Below are 23,007 nucleotides of genomic sequence, written 5' to 3'. Positions count from 1 at the left end.
AACTTTGGATCACTAGAATCCCAACGACCTTCAGCAACAATTACATTTGCCCAGTCAAGCAAGTAGCAAGCATTCATCCCTTTTGTAAAGTTATGTCTTTTTTCTAGTGCAATACTCTACCAAATTGATTTTAAAGACAATATATTAGTTTTTGTATTTGTTCTTCTAAAATGAATCATTAAAAAAATAACAACTTTGATAATTTACCTTAGGGGAATGAATATTGTTTGACTGCGGTACATTGCGAGACTGTCCTTCTCTTGGTGTCGCTTTACCACCAACCTAAATATAAAACCAAGATAAGTTTCATTGGAAGAAAAGAAAACTAAGGTTTATAAGTGCAAGATAGAATTATTACCAAGTGTTCTTTAAGTAGATTCATCATTTCAGTCATTTTGAGCTTCATATTTTGTTGCTCTTCTTCTAACTTGGAGATCTTGCTATTACACATATTAACAACAGTTAGCTTCGACCTTGTTACGCCTCTTATGTGTCCGAGTAAACGACCAGATTTTGGGTTACCAAACAATTTTGTCAAGGCATCCTCATCAGCGTTGTCTGTAGTTCCCGATTTTGGGTCTTCAAGGAGAATCTCATTTAATGAACCCTGCATATAAATTAGTATAACTATTGTATGAATTATGGAAAATAAATATAAAATCACAAAAATTAAATGACCAATACTCACAAAAATATCAGATGCCGTTGGGTTTACAGTGTTACACCCAGATTTCGAGACTTGAGGTTGTGACCTCGAAAGCTGGATCCGTCAGGGGTGAGTTCAAGATGGTCAAAATACATGCTCGTAATCTAGACACCGAACCTTCAAAGCATATGGCAACCTCAAAAATGGGCAGCCTCGAAGTCCTTACAAGCTTGAAAGACAGAACATCGGAGTACGTCCATTGTCAGATGACCTCGAATCGAGTGGCCCGAGCTTGGCATGAGTGTGAGCTCGGGGTAAGGTAGCCTCAGCGGTACTTACCTTTCCAAACTGATTTCAGGTAAACAAGGCCACGTATACTACTCAGAGACTTACAGGCATGATACTAATCGCTGGTCTCGAACGACTGAATAGGTCACTTGAAGAGACAGTCCATGCATTCAAGAGATATTATTGTTGTAACTTCCCTACAATAAAGGGATATTAAATAGTCAGTTATACGCCCCCTGGTCTTCAAGGGACATCTCCTTGTATATAGGAGTTACAAGCTTTAAAGCCATTAAATTTATTAATATACAGAATAACTTCCCTGAACGTGTGGGATAGTATTCTGAGACTTCCTCTATAAATAGAGAAGTCATGTACCTTTGTAAAAGGAGCGAAATTTTGTGATCTTGAGAGAAACTCTGGAGAATTCATCCCTGAAGGATTTCCACAAAATTTTCTAAGTTCTAATAACAAAGACTCGTGGACTAGGCAGAGTTAACTGCTGAACCACGTAAAAAACTCTCCTTGTTTTATCGTGTTTTTCTAGCCATAATTCTTTACTGTTTATGTGCTCTACATTTTAAGTTGACGAAAAACGGCGTCAACATACAGGTTCACCATTCTTCTTGGTATGGGCTCTCCGAAAAGCATCGATTCTAGATATTTTAACATCCTCATTTTCTTTTTTCTACACAATACAACAATAGATATTATAAAATAGAGACTACAATAATGGAAGCAAAAATACAAACAGTATAAAACTTAATTATTACCATATCATCGATTGTTCGAGCATATCCTCTTCGACTTAAGGTGTGTGGAACAGCTTTCTTTCTTCTCTCTTGGTATTTGGACCTTATATCCTATTTAATAAATAAGTAAAAGAGGCATAATAGTATATAATTTAACACCAACAGAGATAAAAGAGGCAGCAATATCACTTCTTACATCATATTTCTTACCAAATGTTCTTTACTAATTTTTTTGGCAACAAATGCTCTCCATTCTACATCACTTTTTATGCAATCTGGCTTTAAGGCTAGTCGTTCACTCTCATTTTTTGCATTAATAATATCCTTTACAAGTCTAGATTTCTCAGATCTCCATAGTTCTACCATCATTTCAAAGCACATCTTTTTTTGCTAATCATCATGTAAGTCATATTGTGCCTACAATAGAATATAGAATAATATATTATATGTTTAAGTGTAGAGATGAATATATAAAAAAAAATACAGTCATAAAACTTGTAATTCTAGCTTAATAGATGCCCAAAGAACATCTCTCATGAGTGGTGAAACTTTCCTCCAATCTGAAATAATGTAAGGAACAACCTCTTGCACAAGAGCGCCCACAAAAGAAGAAAATTGCACTGAGTTAGTACCAACTGGTTGCCCTTTTTCATTCCAATTTATTATCTTTAAGTCATTGTTCCTCTTGGTAAGATTTTCCAATAGAGTTTTTCCCCTTGTCTTCTTGGCTAAGTTCATTACATTCGCATCTACATCTGGAGGTATTTCTTCAATCTCAGTTTGATTTGCCTCATCAGTTGTTTTTTGTAATCTAACAGATTTTCTAAGAGGTCGTTCAAGTTCTACCTTAGCCACTTCTTCACATTCTGCAGCAGCCCCCTTCTTCAAATTCTGCACCAATCCTTTCCTCATCAACTATCTCTTCATGTTCCTCCCTTACTCCCTTTTCCCAAACACTATCAACTACCTTATATACTTCATAATTAAGAGATCTTCTAGTTTTTGAACTTCCAAGTGACATCTCCATGTCTTCCACATCATCATTTGGATCTGGCTCTGTATTATAGACCATACGACGAGTTGCTGCTCTAGTACTAAGAGCGGGTGGTGAGTCAATTACAACTCTAATAGGTGCAGAAAACCTACGAAGAGCACTCTTTTTCTTTAAAACAGAGCTTCCAAGAAATGTATCGTCCCAATTAGCTTGAGTCTTCAATGATGCTTTTCACTTTTTGGCCACAAAATTGCATAAAGCACCTGGACGAAGGTGGTTTTTTGGAGTTCTTCGTAATGTATTCATTTTTCAAGTTGAAATTGCTGCAATATAAAAAGAAAGATAACATAAGAATATAAATCAGAAATGCAGATCAACAAAGAGTAATAAACATACACCAAAACCATAAAACCAGAATTGTTTCATTCAAAGTAAAATAAAATCATAAAGTACACCATAGAGAGTAATAAAACCATATTTGTTTCATACAACAAAAGAGTAATAATACACCAAAATTACATACAAAAAGTGTAAGAAGATTTGTTTCATTCAAAGTACATAAGAAACAACAGAAAACTCAATTTTATTCATTGGATTCAAGTCCAAAACACCCTCTATTTGAATCCATTAAAGCTATATACCAATTACTTGACTCATTCTCCCTTGCATAAAAAGTTTTTTTCACTTGTGAAGCTAATACAAATGGATCCCTAATGGATTGAGCTTGTCCAATATTAAAATTTACAAGCGTATAGAACTCCGACTTCTTAACACACATTCGAATATTCGCCCAATCGCACCAAAACAATGGAACCTTAAAAGTACGATAATCAAGCATAATTATATCCTTGATAACACCAAAATACTCTTCTTTATCATTCAATTGCCCACTTTCATGTGCTTCCAAGTATACACCGCTGTTTTGAGTTGTTTTTTCAGCTCCTTTTTTATGGAATCGAATTCCATTAATCATGTACCCTTTATAGGAAGTGACACCGCGACTTGGACCTTCAGCCAATTGAGCTAACATGTCATCTACTTTTTTCAAGTTAGAAATCTGAAAATAAAAATATACTTGTAAAAAAATTGTACACTAAAACAAAACGTAAACTTTTATCTTGGCAATAGAATACAACCTTTTCATAAAACCATAACGGGAACCCTTCAGAATGTCGATTCCACAACAAATTTTGATTGTTATTCAGATTGGAGTGCCTTTCTTTCAGCTCATCCATATGGACATTGAGAAATGGTTCTACAATATCTGAGTTAAACAACACATACCGATGCGCTACTGCCAAGTTCAATCAGTCAAGCTCAAAGCACTCTGCTGCTGATAGTGGATTTTCTTCTAGTAATGTACTACCTTGATTATCATTTTTCTTTAAAAAGGTTTCACAAAAGTGTACACATTCAACAGCAAGATAGCAATTTGCAATACATCCTTCTAGCCGTGCATAATTTGCTAGAAATCCTTTCAATACTTTCATATATCTCTCAAAATGGTACATCCATCGAAATTGCACCAGACCACAAAGTCTAACTTCTCGTGCTAAATGAACAACCAAGTGAATCATTGGATCAAAGAAAAAAGGAGGGAAATATTCTTCTAGTTTATAAAGAATTTCAAAGGCTTCTACTTCCAATTTCATAATTTCCTCCTTATCAACCACACACTGACACAATCCATGGAAAAACTTAGAGAGCAAAAGAATTGTCTCTCTACAACCTTCTTCCATTAAACCCCTTATAGCAATATCCAATAGTTGTTGCATAATCACATGACAATCATGAGACTTAAGTCCTGTCAGCTTCTGTTTCTTCACATCTACACAGTTTATAATGTTAGAGTTATATCCATAAGGCAATTTCAAGTCAAATAGCCTCTCACAAAGCAAATTCTTATCAGATTTTGATAGAGTGTAAGCTACAGCAGGAAGACGAGTGACGCCATTTTCTTCATACAGATGGGGATGAGGCATAATGCCCATATATGTCAAATCTAATCTCGAGTTGTAGTGATCTTTAGATTTTCCTTTGCAATCGAGCAGTGTGTTAAGTATGCTTTCACAAACATTCTTTTCAACATGCATAACATCAAGGTTATGACGAACAACTAATATTTCCCAATAAGGCAACCTAAACAAAATAGACTGCTTCTTCCAGATTTTTTCTGTGTCTATACCACAACTCCTCTTTTTTCCCTTTCCAAAGTCATTAGTCACTTTGCTTAACTGGTCAGCTACTTCAACACCTGCCAATATAATTGGACATTGTGGTGCTCTTTCCCTTGCCCTAGTTGTTGTATATTTCTTCTTTCTATAACGGTGTTCTTGTGGTAGAAATCGAATATGATTGCAAAAGGACATATTTTTGCTATGCTTCAACCAAACAACATTTGAGTGCTCGCCACAAACAGGACAACCATACTTCCCTTTAGTCACACATCCAGCTAAGTTTCCATAAGCTAGAAAATCATTTATGGTCCATAGCAACATGGCCCTTAAATTAAAAAACTTCTTTGTAGAAATATCATATGTATAAAAACCATTCCATAATTATAGTAACTCATCTATTAAGGGCTCTAAGTAAACATCTATGTCATTCCCGGGTTATTTAGGTCTAGGAATCAACATAGTTAGAAAGGTAAATTCATCCTTCATGCACAATGCAGGTGGCAGATTATATGCAACAAGCATTATAGGCCAACAACTATACGTAGAACTCATATTTTTGTAAGGATTGATCCCATCAGCAGCAAGTCCTAATCGAAGGTTGTTAGGTTCAAGTTGAAAATCTGGCCATCTCTCATAAACTGCATCCCAAGCCTCTAAATCTACCGAGTGCCACATTTTCCCGTCTGTTCTTTTATTAGTTGAATGCCATTTTAAGCTTAAAGTCGTCTCTTCTTTTCTAAACATCCTTTGCAACCTTGGTATAATAGGAAAATATCTTAACAATTTTCCAGGCTGCCCTTGTAGAATCTCTTTTGTCTGTTCATTTTGCTTCCATCTTGGATATTGACAAGTGGGACATACTTGGGCGTCAACATTCTCTTTTGTATACAAACAACAATCATTGACACAAGCATGGATATGCTTATAGCTCAGATCAAACATCTTTAGAAACTTTTTAACTGCATACATTGATGTCAGTAGGAGATTATCTTTCGGCAACATTTCTTTGATCATCTCCAACATCTCACTAAAGCCAACATCTGAGATTCCATACAATGGAGATTCAGCATTTGCTAATAGACTATGAAAATCAGCATCATTGTTATCGTCACCAAAATCGTTGGCGTTACTTGAAAATACTCCCGCTGCCCGAAATAAATCATATTCAAAACTTGTGTTTGTTGTGTTGCTTTGAACTAGATCTTCCGCATGATGAAACCATGTTTTGTAAAATTGGTCCATGCCCCACAAAACTAAGTGCTCGACAACTTCGTCTGAAAGTTAATGTCTTAGATTGTGACATTTGTTGCATGGACAAAGAATCTTGGCTGGAAATCTGAGATTCGTCATGGCTGTCTTAACAAACTCCCTAGCTTTTTTCTCATATTCCACTGTTGCTCTACAATTTTAGAGCATACTCCAATAATCAAGCACTGAAACTTAAACTTATACCAAAAATAAACTATATGATTTTGTTAACCTGTTAAGATGGATCCAACTTTTATCCATCTCCATTGAATTTGAATTTGATGTTGTTCTCTTAATAAAATCTTGTTTTTTGTCTAAGTTTAACAACTGTTAGACAAGACAATCAAATTATTTGCAGTTGTAATTTCAGGGTCATGATAAGGTCATTAACACACAAGCTTTTAAAGGGAATCTCATGTCTCCACTGCTCGCTTAGAACTCTTTCATTTTTATGGAGTTTCTTATATGCTTTGGATGCAACGATTTTTATGGTTCTAAGTTTCTATTACAGACGTAATACATACATGCACGCATGTGTATACATATATATATAAATGTATATGTGCATATATTTGGACCTGCAAAAGTTCTGATTTTTTTTTCTTTTGTTCTCTTAAAAACTAGATTTTGTCTCTGTTATTGTAAGATAATCATATTATTTGTTGTTTTGATTTTAGGGCCACCTTTATAACCATGGTTAGGTCATTAACACACATTCTTTTAAAAGAAAACATGCCTTGGTTGAATTTCATGTCATCTTAAAAGAGAATTTCAGGTCTCTCCATGCCAAGCCTTGGTGGAATTGAATAAACCAAAGATGACTTGTTGGAGTATCTTACTCAGATTTTAATTCATAGTTAATATGAGGTACATTTTCAAGCAGTTTGTTGCTTGGAAAGGTTTTAAAAGAAAGTGAATGGGTCATTGTTTCAAGTGGGCATGTTTGTTCTAGAGTTGGTTTTTATTTTTGACATTGTAAAACTCTATTATATTTACTGTTTTGGGTAGTTAATAATTAAGAGAAGATAACAGAGATAATTAATTAGGCTGAAGAAAGAAAAAAAACAAGAGAAGTTTCTAATTTGGTATGTATTTTTTTTTTGGGTTATGTGATTAAGATATGTTGCTTCACTAATTGAAGGTGTGGCCAGAGGATGCGGTTGGCAGCACATAGCTGTTTATGTGAACTTGGCAACATTTTATACCATTGGCATGACTGTTGGAGCCATCCTTGCATTTAAATTTGAATTATATGTCAAGGAAAACATATATTTATATATTATTAATTGCTTTTTTGCTTATTTATTTCTGTTATTGGTAATATAATGAATCAAGTGCATATAAATATATATATATATATTTATAGTGTGATAAATGAGTCCAGCAATCTCTATTTCTGTTTGGGCACAGGGCTTGTGGATTGGTTTGATATGTGGTCTATCATGCCAAGCAATCACACTCATGGTGATAACAATGCGCACACAATGGACCAAATTGCAGTTGTTTGAAGAGAAGTCCGAGATAGAAGACTCGATTTTAGCTTGAATAATTGTCATGAATTAAGCTCATGAGATCATTATATATATGTGAGCAACGATGCATTATATATAGAAAAAGACTCTTGATGGGAAGGCATGTTTTGGGAACTTGGACTTCTTGTATGCTTTAGTATGGGATTATTATGTGTGTTCAACTAAATACTACCTGATTCTTGTGCCATATCTATAAGTCAAAATGATCAAAGTACACATTTCCTATGTATTAGGGCCTTTAAACATAGTCCTTGAAACAATTATTTATTTAAATGCTTACTCAAATGATCAAATGCTTACTCAAATGTCAGAGGAGGGAAACAAAGCTATTGTTTTGGATTGAGTTCTCTCAAACACTAATTTTAAACACTATTATATATTTATAATGTCCTACTATTAGTAGAAAAATCTTTAGACATCATGTTCTGATATTTTTACATATTTTCTTGTTGCATTCTCAATGGAAAAATTGAAGCTATGCAGTGTATTTAAGTCTTTATCTAAGTGGGAATGAAGAGAACAAAAATGGAGGGATTCAATCGAATTAATATGAATGAATCACTAAATTATGAACTACTAAATTGAGGATCAAGATCAGGACTTGTTATAAATTTTCTTTTTTGACTTCTCTGAATTTATGTGTGTGTTCTTCATCTTTGCTTGCAATTTTACAATAATTTGAAAGCAACTGTACTAGATATTAATGGCACATTTTTTCAAATATCAATCATATCAGGGATGGTTGAATATGTGTGATAATTTGTTCAAAAGAATAGGTAAAATAGATCTCATGCTTAACTCTTTGTGAAGTCACTCTTGATGGGAAGGCATGTTTTGGAAACTTGGAGTTCTTGTATGCTTTAGTATGGGATTATTATGTGTGTTCAACTAAATACAACCTGATTCTTGTGCCATATCTATAAGTCAAAATGATCAAAGTACACATTTCAGATGTATTAGGGCCTTTAAACATAGTCCTTGAAACAATTATTTATTTAAATGCTTACTCAAATGTTAGGGGAGGGAAACCAAGCTATTGTTTTGGGTAATTATATTTATGATGTTTTGGGTAATTATATTTGACTTAGAACTCATTGGGGTTATCAGACTATACGTTTTTCCAATCACAACTCATATGTATAATGGTTTATTATTCAAACCCTAAGGTTGGGGATGTGAAAACTACCCTTATTCACACCCCAGGCAAGATATCTATCAATATAATTAAACCAATTCAAGCAAACACAATTTATTTGTAAGAAGATGTTAGCTTATAATTCTAGATAAAATCTGACATCATTTCCCATATAAAAGCTTACCTAACCATCTATCAACACCAAGTAAAAAAATTCAAACAACACACAATAAGTTTTCATCCTTATATCACCGCAACACACAAACAAATTTTCCAGAACCTACTTCTCTAAGACACACAAGTTTTCAACCTTCCGTCATCACCGCAGCACACAATTTTAATCTGAGAACCTACTTCTCTATGAATGAATATTAATATTTAAGATATTCAAACTTCTCTAACATTTGTATGTTATTAATAAAAGAGTTAAGAGAACATACTTTCGTACCTCTTGCTATTAATAATCAAGTTAATTAACTTTGCAATGCTCCTTGCCAATTAGATCCACAACCAAAATAATATAATCAATACCTAAAAGATTAATACAAAATTAAAATTAAATGATACAATAAAATCATAAAATTCATGAAATTACTTGTTACGAGTCTTAAAATCAGAAACTATATTCATTAATGGTTCAAACTTAACATAAAGAAACATATTCCAACTCAAATGTCCAAAAAAATCATCATTTTCATAATCACCACCATCTCCGCTCATTCTATTTTAAATTCAGCAACTAAAATACTAAAATAAACTTTATTTCAGCAACTTAATACTAATAACAATGCTGCTCTACTAAATTATGGTAGCCAAATAATTTAGTTTCTAAATCTAAAATAATAAGACTAATTAATTCTACTACCAAAATTATTAGTAGATAATTTATTATTCTAGCTACCAATTTTCTTTTGGTAGCAAAGAAAAAACCTTTGCCTACTAATTTTTTAGTAGCTAAAAATAAAGTTTCAATCATTTTATTTTGCAAAATTTAGCTACTAATGATTTCAAGCCATGCTAAGTCAAGCTAATTTCAAAGAATGTGCAGATTGTTTTATAAAATAATCAGGGCTTATAATCAAAGACCAAATATATAAATTTCAAGTCATGCTAAGTAAAGGTAAGACCATTTTTGAACTTTTGTTGTAGTCCCAAATATTGGGTGTTAAAAAATACGATAGGAACACGACACAACAAAAGGCAGAGTTGTGGATATCAAAAAATGAACTTTTTGATGAGAATGTAACGTCAAAAATTAAGAAATTCATTCAGTTGAGATTTCAAAAAGGAAAAGAAGTAGATAATATCAACATTTTGCATGTACTTCCTTTTTCATTGGGAATGTACATTAAGAAACACTTGTGTTTCCCTATATTAAGAAGGGTAAGTTATTCTATTATATCACTAAGTTTGATACTTTAAATTTGAGCAATAAATATAATATGTATGTTATCACTACAGGAAAAAGGGGTATTAGCGACGACATTTTTCGTCGCTAGAAGGGAATTTATCGTCGCTGGAGGCTTTAGCGACTACATGGTCGTCGCTAGTTGTCGTCGCTATAACCCGGTCGCTAATTGGTTTTTATTAGCGACGATCTTATAATTGTCATCGCTATAGGTTATAGCGACCACATTAGTCGTCGCTAGAACCCGATAAATTCGTCGCTGGATGACTTCATATTTCCGTATTTGCTTTTTTTCTAGCAACGACTTATTCCCTATGTCGTCGCTAGAGGTCTCATACGTTGTCGCTAGAGATATTATTTATTTTTTTTAATTTGCTTTTTTCTATAATTATTATATATTTTATTTGATTTTTTTTTATTGAAACATAAATAAATCTAATAAAAAATTTTAATTTGCTTTTTTTTTTTTATATTTATTATATATTGTATTTGATTTTTTTAATTGAAACATAAATAAATCTAATAAAATTTAATAATCATAAAATTTTATAAATATAATGTTCCAATAAAACAAGGTAAGTCTAAATAAAGTAGAATGTGATATATAATATTTTCCTAAAGTCAAATTACATAAAGTATAAAGTCATAAATAATGTTCTCCAGCATCCTATTGAGTAGGAGGTGTCGGATCCTGACCATCACCTGGCTGAGAAGATCCAGAACCTGAGGCTCCACCAAGTCTAGCCATGTACTCCTCAACGATTCGGAGACGTTCGACCACATCCCGCATCTCTTGGGCAGTAGGGGGCGGTGACGGTGGTTGAAGTGTGTCAGTCACTTCACGTTCCGCGCTCGAGCGAATCCGACGACCAAGTCCTGTCTGATGGCCCCGACGGCGTCCAAAGACTGTCTCAACAAGGGCAATGTCGTCCACCTCAGTTGTGGCAGTACTCGCATTGGAGGTGGTCGTAGAAGATTGGGTCTGCTGAGTTTGACGTACCTCTAGCAACTTTTCCTGTATTATTGAATTTTTAATACAACTATTGCAAATTTACAAAGTAAGAAAAATATAAAAAATATACAATTACTTACATAATTATCATGTGCTACTTGACTGAACCAACCTCTCCCTTCTTTATATTTAGTATCCATCCAAGTTTCTGGAACGCCTGAGAGATGGCCAGTTTGCATATTGCGCTAATATACAAAAATTATTTAGAAATTTAATAAAAATATATGAATTTTTTAAAAAATTTAATAAGAAAAAATACCTTCTTATAACGAAGCGCTGGCGTAGACTGCGATCCTTGGAAGCTATTTTGTTTTTGTTTTGCTCGATTCGCAGCATTAATCTCAGAGCGCCTCTACAAAATGACATTGTGTTAATTATATATATGTTATATTAACAAAACTAAATTAAAAAGAAATTTTACCTTCACTTCAGGTCGATCAAAATAATCAAGCGCTTTCTTCCATTTTTCTTCTACCAAACCATCAGGAGCATGTCTCCAACCATGCTTCTTTATGTGAGTAGATATATCATTCTTCCATTCTGAGTAACGATCAGCGCAAGATCGTTGAATGCCGAGAAGAATGCCACTTCGATGTTCTGCCCCATACCGAATGAGACCAATATCGAATAAATCATCCTAAATTAAAATAAATTAAGTCAAATAGTCAAATTTAACATTAAATTCAACAAAATACAAAAGATAAGAAATAAATTACCTGTAGACGAGGAAATATTCGATCTCTAACTTCCTTTGGTACTTTATCCCATCGATCATAGTCGAGATCGACATATTGTCGAATGAGAAGGCCGATCTCCCGAGACAAATGGTGAGAATATTCACCAATTTCCTTGTACGTCTTTCCTCGAACATCCCACTCAAGGGGTAATGGTCTACCTAAGGCAGCCCTAGCCTCTCGGGTTGATATCCCTTTGTTGATGCCACGCCTTTTTATTGCAGGCACTATTATTTTACAATTGCATAATATTAAATTATACATTTATAGTTATAAGGTTAATTTATGAATAAATACAGTAGATAGTGCATGAATTACCTCTCTCACAGTCAGCCTCTATATGTGTTGGATCTCGAGGAGGATCTGCCCCGCCATCACCTCCGTGATGTCGCATTACCGCAGAAGACATCTAATAAATTTAAATATAATGATATATATATGTGTGCATATAATAAAATGTTGACAAATAAAGATAAACATAAATAATATGGTTATCCATAAATAATATTATCATTCAATCTTTGAATGTAAAAATTACAACTTAATCATCACTATAATATTCATTATCACTATCATTCTCATTTTCTTCTACATTATCTTCTTCTAAGTCCATCTCTTCCTCTTCCTCTTCCTCTTCCTCTTCATCGACCATCTCCTCTTCCTCTTCATCAACCATTTCCTCTTCCTCTTCCTCTTCCTCTTCATCTTCCTCTTGATCAACAGGAGTATCTACATTCACAATAGATGGCGGTTGATCTCTATGGCAAAAATTGATTTCTGGCAACGGACCAAGATCGACAAACAATTGGAAATCAGATGATATTGTGTCATGCATAACATCTATTTCAATGGGATCCAACTGTTCATCAGCTGCTGGGGTGTCCCACACATTTCTATGATGAACTTCTTCAACAATTTTCCAATCTCGGTCATTTTTCAAATCATCAAGATAGAAAATTTGTTTTGCCTGAGTTGCCAAGATAAATTTGTCATCTTTGTACCACTCGAACTTGGTAAATATTCTGGTTATATTATTTTCATTCTTCATCCTACTCTTGGTAGGATCTGTATCAAACCATTTACACTTGAATAATACAACAGAACAACCAGCAAGGTATGACATCACTATAACCTCTTCTAATTGCCCGTAGAAACTTTTGTTGTCTACTCCGGGTACTAAGATACCACTGTTTTGAGTTTTCAAAATTTTATCTCTATCATAGCACAAAAATCGAACTCCATTGACAATACACCCAGTGTATGAAGAAACAAGATTAGAGGAGCCGCTTGCTAAGGAGAATAACTCTTCAGAAGCTTCTGCAAATCCCGCTTGTCGAAGATTGTAAAGCTTATTGTAAAACCACATGGGGAACTCCTTTTTCTGTAATTGATCTAGGTTTTCAGCACCACTAGATAAAAGGATCTGCTTGTGCTCTCTACACATATAAAATATGAAAGACTTAAAAAATTTGAAAGATAAATGGAAGAGTAGATAAATATATTGTTAGTGTGATCAAAGTACTTACTGAATATATGGGAGAATCTCAACGCAATTGTTGAGAATGTACCACTCAGTAGTTTTTTTAAGTTCATCGTCCAAAGTTGTTAATGTCTTCTTACCGATCGGACGACCTTGAGATTGAAACACAGACAACTTCTTTGGTGATGGAATTGCATCAACATTTCTATCTGGACGATTAAACCTTGTTTCCACCCCTTTGAAGTACATAGAACATTATGTCAATGCTTCATCAACGACATAACCCTCAGCTATGGAACCCTCAGGACGAGCTTTATTACGCACATAATGTTTCAATTTTTTCATGTATCTCTCAAAGGGATACATCCACCTCATGTGTACTGGACCTCCATCTATTGCTTCTTGAGGCAAATGTATCATTAGGTGAACCATAACATCAAAAAATGTTGGCGGAAAAATGATTTCTAGTCCGCAAAGAATTTCAACAATTGATGTTTTCACTTTCTCCAAATCAGAAACAACCAGAGTTCTAGCACAAATAATCTTGAAGAAAGTGCATAAGTCAATAATGGTCTTGGCAATAGGTTTTTCTAGGAATGAATGAACACCAATTGGCAAAAGACGTTGCAATATGACATGACAATCGTGGGATTTCAACCCAGTAATCTTAGTGTCATTTTCAATCACATTCTTCCTTAGATTAGATGCAAACCCATCAGGAAATTTGACTGATTTCAAAAATCGACAAAACTTATGCCGATTTTCAGGAATAAATGTGTATTTCACTGCCGACTTTTCCATTCGACCATTTACCATTCTCAGATGCAATTCTGGCCTTATCTTCATCTTCTCCAAATCTACTCTAGCGCTAATTGTATCTTTGGTCTTATTTTCCAACCCGACTATTGTGCCAACTAAGCTGTCGCATACATTTTTCTCAACATGCATGACGTCTAGGTTGTGTCGCAACTTCATATTGGCCCAATATGGGAGCTCAAAGAAAATGCTTTTTTTACGCCAACCAACTTGCTCTTTTGTGCGTTTCCTTTTTTGTCCACCGTAGCTAACATGCTTACCAGGAAGAGATTCAGGCATAAAATTCATTTGTGTGAAAATAGCTTCAGTGCTAAATTCCTCTGGAGGTGGTCTTTTCTCAACTGAACCATATAACTTCTTCTTTTTTCTAATTTGGTGTCCCATTGGTAAAAAATGTCTGTGACCGTAAAATGCAACCTTATTTTGCAAACAAACTGATGGTGTTGATACATTGCAAGTAGGACAAGCAGTGTAACCTTGACCACTCCATCCAGAAAGACTACTCCTCGCTGGAAAATCATTTATAGTCCACAATAAAGCTGCTCGAATCTTAAAAAAACTACCATCAACAACATCTCGAGTCTGAACACCGTTCACCCATAATTCCTTCAGCTCATCAACCAATGGCCTTAAGAAAACATCAAAATCTTTTCCAGGTGAATGTGGACCAGGAATTAATAAAGTCAACATAAAGTTAGTCTCTTTCATGCATAACCACGGTGGCAAGTTGTAAGTCGTTAACACAACCGGCCACATGCTATAAGACAAACTCATATTTCCAAAAGGATTGAATCCATCAGCAGCCAATCCAAGACGCACATTCCTAGGTTCCATTGCAAACGTTGGATTGCTCCGGTCAAAATGCTTCCATGCTTTCCCATCTGCAGGATGCCGCATGATACCATCTTCTTTAACACGCCCTTCATGATGCCATCTCATATGTTGAGAAATGTGTCTTGACACGTATTTTCGCATCAACCGAGGGGTCAATGGAAAATAACGCATAACTTTTTGGGCCACTTTCTTCCCCTTGGTATTTTTATCCACCCAACGATCCTCCCCACAAATTGGGCACGTGTGTTTTCCTGCATTTTCCTTCCAAAACAATGCACAATCATTCTTACAAACATGGATTGACTCGTAACCCAAACCCAATTTCCTCATCAACCTCTTCGCCGCATAATGTGACTTTGGTATCTTATTTGGAGATGGGAATGCATCTTCCAACAACTCCAAGATTCCATCAAAAATTTTGTTAGGAATTTTCCCCAACATTTTGAAATGCATCAACTTAGCTACGAAATTCAAAGATGTGTATTTGTCACACCCTGGGAATAACGGAGACTCCATCTCGGCAAATAAGTCATTATAGTTTTGGCTAGTACCTCTGCATTCTGATGCTGGTGGTATCTCATCATCAACCTCGTTCTCATCATCTTCACAATTGTTAGGTTGTGCTATATCATTAAGAACATCCATCATCTCGTCCTCGTGACATTGGTGGACCACTCTATTGGTCGGTATTATTTCCTCCTCTCCATGCCAGTACCAATTTGTATAACTTCGTAGAAAACCATTCTCAAAAAGATGACTTTCTAACACACCAATCGTTTGCAATTCGATATTAAGACACTTGTTACAAGGACACTTCACTAGTCCCCTTGTATCCACAAATTGTTGAGCTCTCTCAACAAATGCAAACGCTCCAGCAACATACTCATCAGAAAATTTATTTGAATTATTAATCCAAGTCTTGTCGATCGACATTCTATAGGACACTGCACAGTGTAAGAAATTATTAATTATTACACTGCACAGTGTAAGAAATTATTATTTGAATTATTATTTTTTCAATGAATTATCATGTTTTACAAATAAATCATCAATAACTTATTAGATTAAAGTTTATTAATTAATAAATTAAGTGAGTAATTAATAATCAATTTAATTTCAATTTTATATATAATTTAGTAATTACTTTTATTTGATTTAATTATTTGTTTTATTATACTTATTTTATTAATTATTACCTTTATTGGTTATTAAATTTAGTAAAAAATTTATAAGTTTATGCATATTGACCATTTATGATTATTATTTGTTGTATAATTTTATTGATTCACTCTTTACTACTTTTTTCTTTTTATTTTTTTTAATGAACGCAAATTGCTTGCTCAGAGTTGATGTATGGTACATATATACATAAATTTCCCTAAAAAAACACACACATGTACCATACATCTTAATTAGAAATATATCATATTTTTTCTTGGGTAAACCTGACTCCATATTTCTTGAGGAAAAATAATTGCATCAAGAAAATGGATAGACTATTACAAAAGGATGGGAAGTAATTAAAGAAAAATAACATCACAAAGAACAACAAATATACATATTATTCTGAAAAACTCAAAACTTGTAAAAATAGTAAGACTTCTTTTTATTGATAAAAAACAAATATATTATTTTAAATAGGATTAAATATGTGTAAATATCAATCTAGTTATAGGTAGCTATAGCTTAAACATATTGTATTAATTGCATGGAATTAGATTAACCTCCACTTAACTCTATATTGGGTTCTATTAGAACAACATATTTTTCTACATACATTAAAGTTTTACAAAAATTCAATTGAAACATGTATTCTCTTAAACTTATAACACATAATGAAAAAAAAAAACCAAAATAAACAAGCCTAAATACAGAGAATAAACACATTTGAAGAGTAAATACCTCAATAAATCAATCAAAATCCAAAGTCTTTCGTTATAAAAAATCCTGCAAAACCAAGCTCCTGCTCAAATTGCAATCAACAATTAATCCTGAAAATTAAAAATGCAGTGGTTAGTCAACAGAGTACAAATTAATAAAAAGAAGAGTAATGCAGTGGTGATTTATTATGTGGTTTGGTGTTGTTACATTTCGTTAGTTCAATTAATTAAACCCAAGATATTGAAATTTGCTTCAGCATATGTGTATATATAAGTATAACCTTCTTCACAAATAATTTCTTCAAGAAAGTAAAGAATGGCTTGAATCATTCATTCATGCATGCATGCATTTTTCCACTTTTTTTTTTTCTGAAGTGAACCCCATCTCTCAATAGAGACAATGACATACAATTCATTAATTAGAGGTAAAATAACAAACTAACTAGCAGAGGAAGAAACTAGCACCAGTCCAATGAAAACAAACAACAAAACAGTATAAAAAACAAATAAGCAGCTCAAAACAGACCCAAACAAACAAACAGAAAAATGAAATGACAAATTGCTAACTTTGATTTCTTACTAAGTTTGTGTTTACTAACTGTTTGACAAATTGCTTTAACTAGCGTCTAGGAGTGTGTATTTCTGATATTGTACTGTGTTAGTTGTCATTGCAGGAACTTATAATCTAGATAAACTACCAAGTTTTCATATATATATATATGTATAAGTATATATAAATCTTTAAAGGAATTGGGAACTTAATATTGTGATATTGTTTAATGAAATGACAAACTGAGAAAGTAAATTTGTTGAAACTTGAAACAGGCAAAAATGGCAGCATTAGGCAAGAACTCTCTATATCTCTCTCTAATCCCTAATAACCAATATAACAGAGTCAAACTCCATAGTAAAGAAACTGAATTCTACTAAATTAGCACCAGGAAATTCTCATTCGAAAACTCAGTTAAAGAGTATACAAAATTAGCTCTGCTACTGCGACCAGTACAAGTAGTGATAATAGATTATATCCATGTCTCTCTACTAAAAGATGACAATAATGCAAGTACTTCTTTTTATATTCTTTTTCCTTTATTCATTGGCACCTTAAATGGTTAGCTAACTAGGAAAAGGGAGAGAAAGAACTCATCAAGTAAGAATTGTTGCCAAATTACAGCAAATGACTGAGACATTATTATAAGCATCAGAAAAACTAAAACACCCACGTCTAGAGAGAGAAATGAGTGAACAGAGTTCTAGCATGAACGGTCAAGCTTACTTAAACTAATACATTATTATAAGCATCAGAAAAACTAAAGAGGAAGCAAGATTGATGAGTCGACCAAAGAAAAACCTTACCAGATAGACAAATCCTTCAGCAGCTTGAACAATGGCTTTCATTCGATCATTAGGAGTAGTGGGTGTGGTTAGCAATACCTTTGAAGCACACAAGAAGATGCAGGTTAATTTCATTTCAAAAAAAAAAAAAACAGAACACTGTATCTATCCAAATGAATGAAAAATCGGAAGGCCAATAAGACACACCAGTACAATATTCTTTTTCAGAGCTTCCTTTCTTAAATTATCAGTCTCTTCTAATGGAACATCTGGGACTACAAGCCCTGCAAACATCAAGAAGTGCAATAAGATATATAACAACATAAACAAAATAGTTGTCCTTTTGAAAGAGATAATGAAGAATTTAAATCAAAATATAAGACAGTAATTACTTAAAAAACTAAAATTCTCAATTTCCATATATGCACATTACTGCATATTCTTTGAAAGAACCTTCTTATAATTTCATAACTCCATTTATGATAGTGAAAAGCGAAAACCTATTGGGTTAGCAATATAAATTCACCCCTAAAAATCAAGAATATTTCAGAGCTTATAAAATTAGCTACATGACAATAAACTACAAGCAGCAAAGTGTGCCACCAAAATTAATTTACTAAATGATTTAATTAACCATGTAAATCTGAGCAAGGACGACCAAGAACTTAGAACTTTCTATATTTACTCTGCATATAACAAACTCTACTACCATTCCTCAACTCCATCAGTATCAATTCAAAAGCCTTATATTTCTACACACTCAGAGCCTAGCTAAGCCAAGCAAAGGCAAATAGAATCACCGTATATATGTACAGGGTCCCATAAAAGAAGAAAATGAAAAATCCCAATGTAATCCTAAATCTTTAGTCAACATTTACATATGATAGTTTGATTCTACCACAGGAATCAAAAGCACTGAAAAATGCACTTTACCCAAACAAGTCCAAAACAGGACATACACATGCAAAACAGAGAGGGTGTCACAAAAGAATATATATATAAAAATGAACTGAACAATACTAATAATAAAAAACTAAATACTTATATATATATATCGTATAACTAAATATTTATATATATATGTATGTACCGTAGATGGAGATTCTCCGATGAAGCTTGGAGGAACCATACGTCTCCGGCGGCTTGGAAGAGCCACAGACGGCGCTTGGAGGATGGGCTTTTGTGCGATTGGGGTTCTCACGGTTTGGGGTTTGAGTTCTGAGAGAAGAGAGAGAGGAGTTTGGGGGTTTCAGTTTGGGTTTGGGTCTGAAAATAAAGGGAGAGAGAGTGAGGAGTTTGGGTCTGAGAGGAGGGAGAGAGGGGTTCGGTTGGGGTCTGAGAGGAGGGAGAGAGGGGTTCGGTTGGGGTCTGAGAGGAGGGAGAGAGGGGTTCGGTTGGGGTCTGAGAGGAGAAGGGTTTGGGGTTTGGGGTCTGAGAGGAGAAGGGAGCTGTTTGTGTTTGGGGAGTCGGTTTGCTTAATCTGAACATAAAGGGAGAGAGAGAGAGAGAAAAGTCAATAAAGGAGGGAAATTAATTGCTTTTCGCGCGAACAGGGGCCGCGTGTATGAAATAACCTCTAGCGACGATTTTTTTCATGTCGTCGCTAGAGGTGTCGTCGCTAGATACTGTTATTCTTGTAGTGTATTAACTTTCGATTGTTTGTTTTTAGGTTCCGTTGTTTCAAAACATGGATGAATATGCATACGAAACAATCTGCAAATATCTAAAGCCAGTGACTTATTTGGAGAACATTTATATCCTTCGAAAAGGAGAACCGCTTGATATGATGCTCTTCATAACACAAGGTGTTGTGTGGAGCTTCGGAAGTAGTACTAGTCCTATGGACTTCAAAGGGGTGATTTTTATGGACATGAACTCATGGAATGGAAGTTAAACTCAACATCCTATAATGGCTTTCCAATCTCTGCTGCTAATCTCAAATCTCATACCAAAGTTGAAGCCTTTGCTTGAATGGCAATTGACTTGAAGCACGTACTCTTGAGTTGCTGGCCCAAGTTCTCTAAATACTACTCAACTAGTGAACAAATAGTAAACAAAAAAAGTGAGTGAAAGACACCCACTATATATATATAGAAAAATTAACATACAAGGATTATATTACAAAAGATTATGGAAATCAGCAAAATAATAATGGGCATTGAACATTCGATTTTGAATGAGTTTTAGAAGTTGAAAATTTGGATGAGAAAGTCAGAGCAATGATCATCTAAGAGAAAGAGGAGGAAACTATAATCTAAAATACAAATACTAATTAATAATCTCATTCTCTCTAAGTTCTCAAGATCACTCAAACAAAATACACAACTCAACTACAAAAATAAACTGCTTTTGATCCCAATCCAAGTTGAATATTGCTACAAACAAATTGTTCAAAACAAATTGGTTCAAAAGGAGGCTGAATATATACACATTGCATCTTTTTGTGTCAACATATTTCTTTTAATTTTAACAAGATTGAAATTGAAAGTTAGCAAAAACAAAAGGACAAACCCTATTGAGTCTTCTGAATGCTCTAAAGCCTGCCTCACTCTGCCATTCGCTTCTTTCGTAGCTCCTCAAACCAAGCCCTGGAGTAAAATTGCAACAAAATGAACATAAAACAACGGAGGCATTTTGCCAAGAATTTAACCATAAAATAAAACTCCACTCTAATCATATCCCAGAAAGACAAAACACATCAAACTCAACCAAAAATGTTTTAAAGTCAAAGCAGGGGAAAGGGAGTACTTTAGGTCTTCTTGAAATGAGACTGATAGACTGAGGCCTCGGATTGAAAAAACCCCAGCAATCTGCAAAATCAAAAATTAATTTTGAAAACCACAGATTTTATAGATTCTATGAGATTCAAGCTGATAAATCTAACATCTACAACTAAATACTTACCTAGCTTGCCAAGGCCGAAGAGAAGAACAAATCCGAGAAGCCCAACGACTGGAAACAGATTGACAGAGAGATAGAGAAAGACGAGAGAGAGAGAGAGAGAGAGAGAGAGAGAGAGAGAGAGAGAGAGAGAGAGAGAGAGAGAGAGAGAGAGGAGATTTGAGGGATGGAGAAGATTTGAGGAGATTTGAGAGAGAGGGGAGTTCAGAGACCATACCAAGCCGAAGAAATGGGTCTCTGTTCTTTGTGTCGAAATGTTGAAGGAAATAGGTCTCTGTTCTTTGTTGAAGAAATGTGTGTTGAAGGATATCTAATAAAAAAAAGTAAAGTGGCGGATGACTAAATAAATTACCGCCCTTTTTTCATTAAGTTTCCCCATATAATACTTTTTCATAATAATTTTTTATTAGTATTATATTCATGTATTATGGAAAGGAGTATTTGGTGTAGTGAACTGTCTATAAGGAGATAGGCGAAAGATATCGTGAGAGAAAGAACAATAGACATAAACACTTCAAAAATCATTATGCTGGACCAGAAGATTGGGAGAATGTCCTCTCTAAGCCACCTGACCATTGCACTAAGGAGACATGGAAGAATATTTGTGAGTTATTTTTTAGCGAAAGATTTTTGGCTCGTTCCGCTAAAATTCAAGCAAACAGAAAACAAATGAAGTATGTAACAACACAAGGCACAAAGTCGTTGGCACCTAAGCGTCACGAATATGTAAGTGACGATGTTAATTTAATTTTATAAAATAACACATTCTAAAACATTTTGTTTACATTTGTATAGGAGAACCCAGATGTGCATGTTGTTAATACTTGGAGGGATGCTCATATGAAAAAATCAACAAAATCTTTTGTCAATGAGGCAGGTCAACACGATTATGTAAGTGAATAATATTGTTTTCTTGTTTCTAATGTTTCTAATTTTTGTTTATAATGTTATCTTTATACAGGAAAAAATGGCAGCAGAGGTTCAGAGGTCACAACTTGAGAGGCAGAGTCAACAACAGAGTGAGGGATATCTTAATGTATCTAGCGTTGATTCGTCCCCGGTCGATCAATACGAGATACTAAGTAAAGTACTCGGGGAGAGATCTGACTACCAAAAAGGGGTGGGTTATAGGGCGAAAGGGAAGGCAAGAAAGACAACCTCCAGCTCTACAGATCAAAGTCAGTCTCAAGCAAATACTGCTCCTATGCCTAATGAAGATATGACTACTATGGCTCTGATGATGAATGCAATGCGTGAGACGATTCAGAAGGTGGTACCTGAGCTACCCAGTAATCTGTATGACCCACTATTTGACAGTTTTTTGCAGACGTATTTTCCACCACAATCTGAAGGTGGTACGTCTTCTCAAAGTAACACCGCCCATCCTGACCTTCATACACCGCCACACCAGCAGTACCAACTTCCTTCACAGTATCCACCATAGCAGCAGTACTAGCCTCCTCTACCGTATTTTCCACATGTGTCGTCACAACAACCTCCTCAGTATCAAAACCAATACATGCTTGGACGCTGTTCCCAGTCTCCTCCACTATATTTTAGCTTTACTGATTTTCAAGGAGGATCGATGCAGCATCTGCTACCTAATGTTAGGTATGGGGAGGTTGGAGGTTCGTCGCAGCAGCCATATGTTAAATATGGTGGTTTGGGGGTGGGTCGCAGCCACAGCCTCGAGATCAGTTTGGGGACCTCATGCTTGGACGATCTTCACAGTAGCCTTATATTCCCTCATCGCCATAGCCACAGCCGACGCCCTCACCGCCACAGCCACAACCGTCACCCTCACAGCCATAGCCACAGCCACAGCCACACCAAAATGT

At 34.6% G+C, this 23,007-nt stretch overlaps 2 long non-coding RNA genes across 2 annotated transcripts; both read right to left on the bottom strand.

The window, feature by feature from the left end:
- Positions 1–213: 213 nt before the first annotated feature.
- LOC133815888 (uncharacterized) lies at positions 214–9,301 on the bottom strand. Its single transcript, XR_009884886.1, has 3 exons — positions 9,218–9,301; positions 6,335–6,416; positions 214–282 (listed from the first exon to the last, which is right to left on the bottom strand). It is a non-coding gene; the product is annotated as an uncharacterized LOC133815888 (long non-coding RNA).
- Positions 9,302–17,018: 7,717 nt separating this feature from the next.
- On the bottom strand, positions 17,019–18,577 carry LOC133815887 (uncharacterized). Its single transcript, XR_009884885.1, has 3 exons — positions 18,476–18,577; positions 18,290–18,367; positions 17,019–17,044 (listed from the first exon to the last, which is right to left on the bottom strand). It is a non-coding gene; the product is annotated as an uncharacterized LOC133815887 (long non-coding RNA).
- Between the last annotated feature and the right edge of the window lie 4,430 nt (positions 18,578–23,007).

Source organism: Humulus lupulus, chromosome 2 (assembly GCF_963169125.1).
Source record: "Humulus lupulus chromosome 2, drHumLupu1.1, whole genome shotgun sequence".
Classification (NCBI taxonomy): Eukaryota; Viridiplantae; Streptophyta; class Magnoliopsida; order Rosales; family Cannabaceae; genus Humulus; species Humulus lupulus.
Note: the sequence above shows the minus strand (reverse complement) of the source record. Positions and strands in the feature narration are given on the sequence as shown.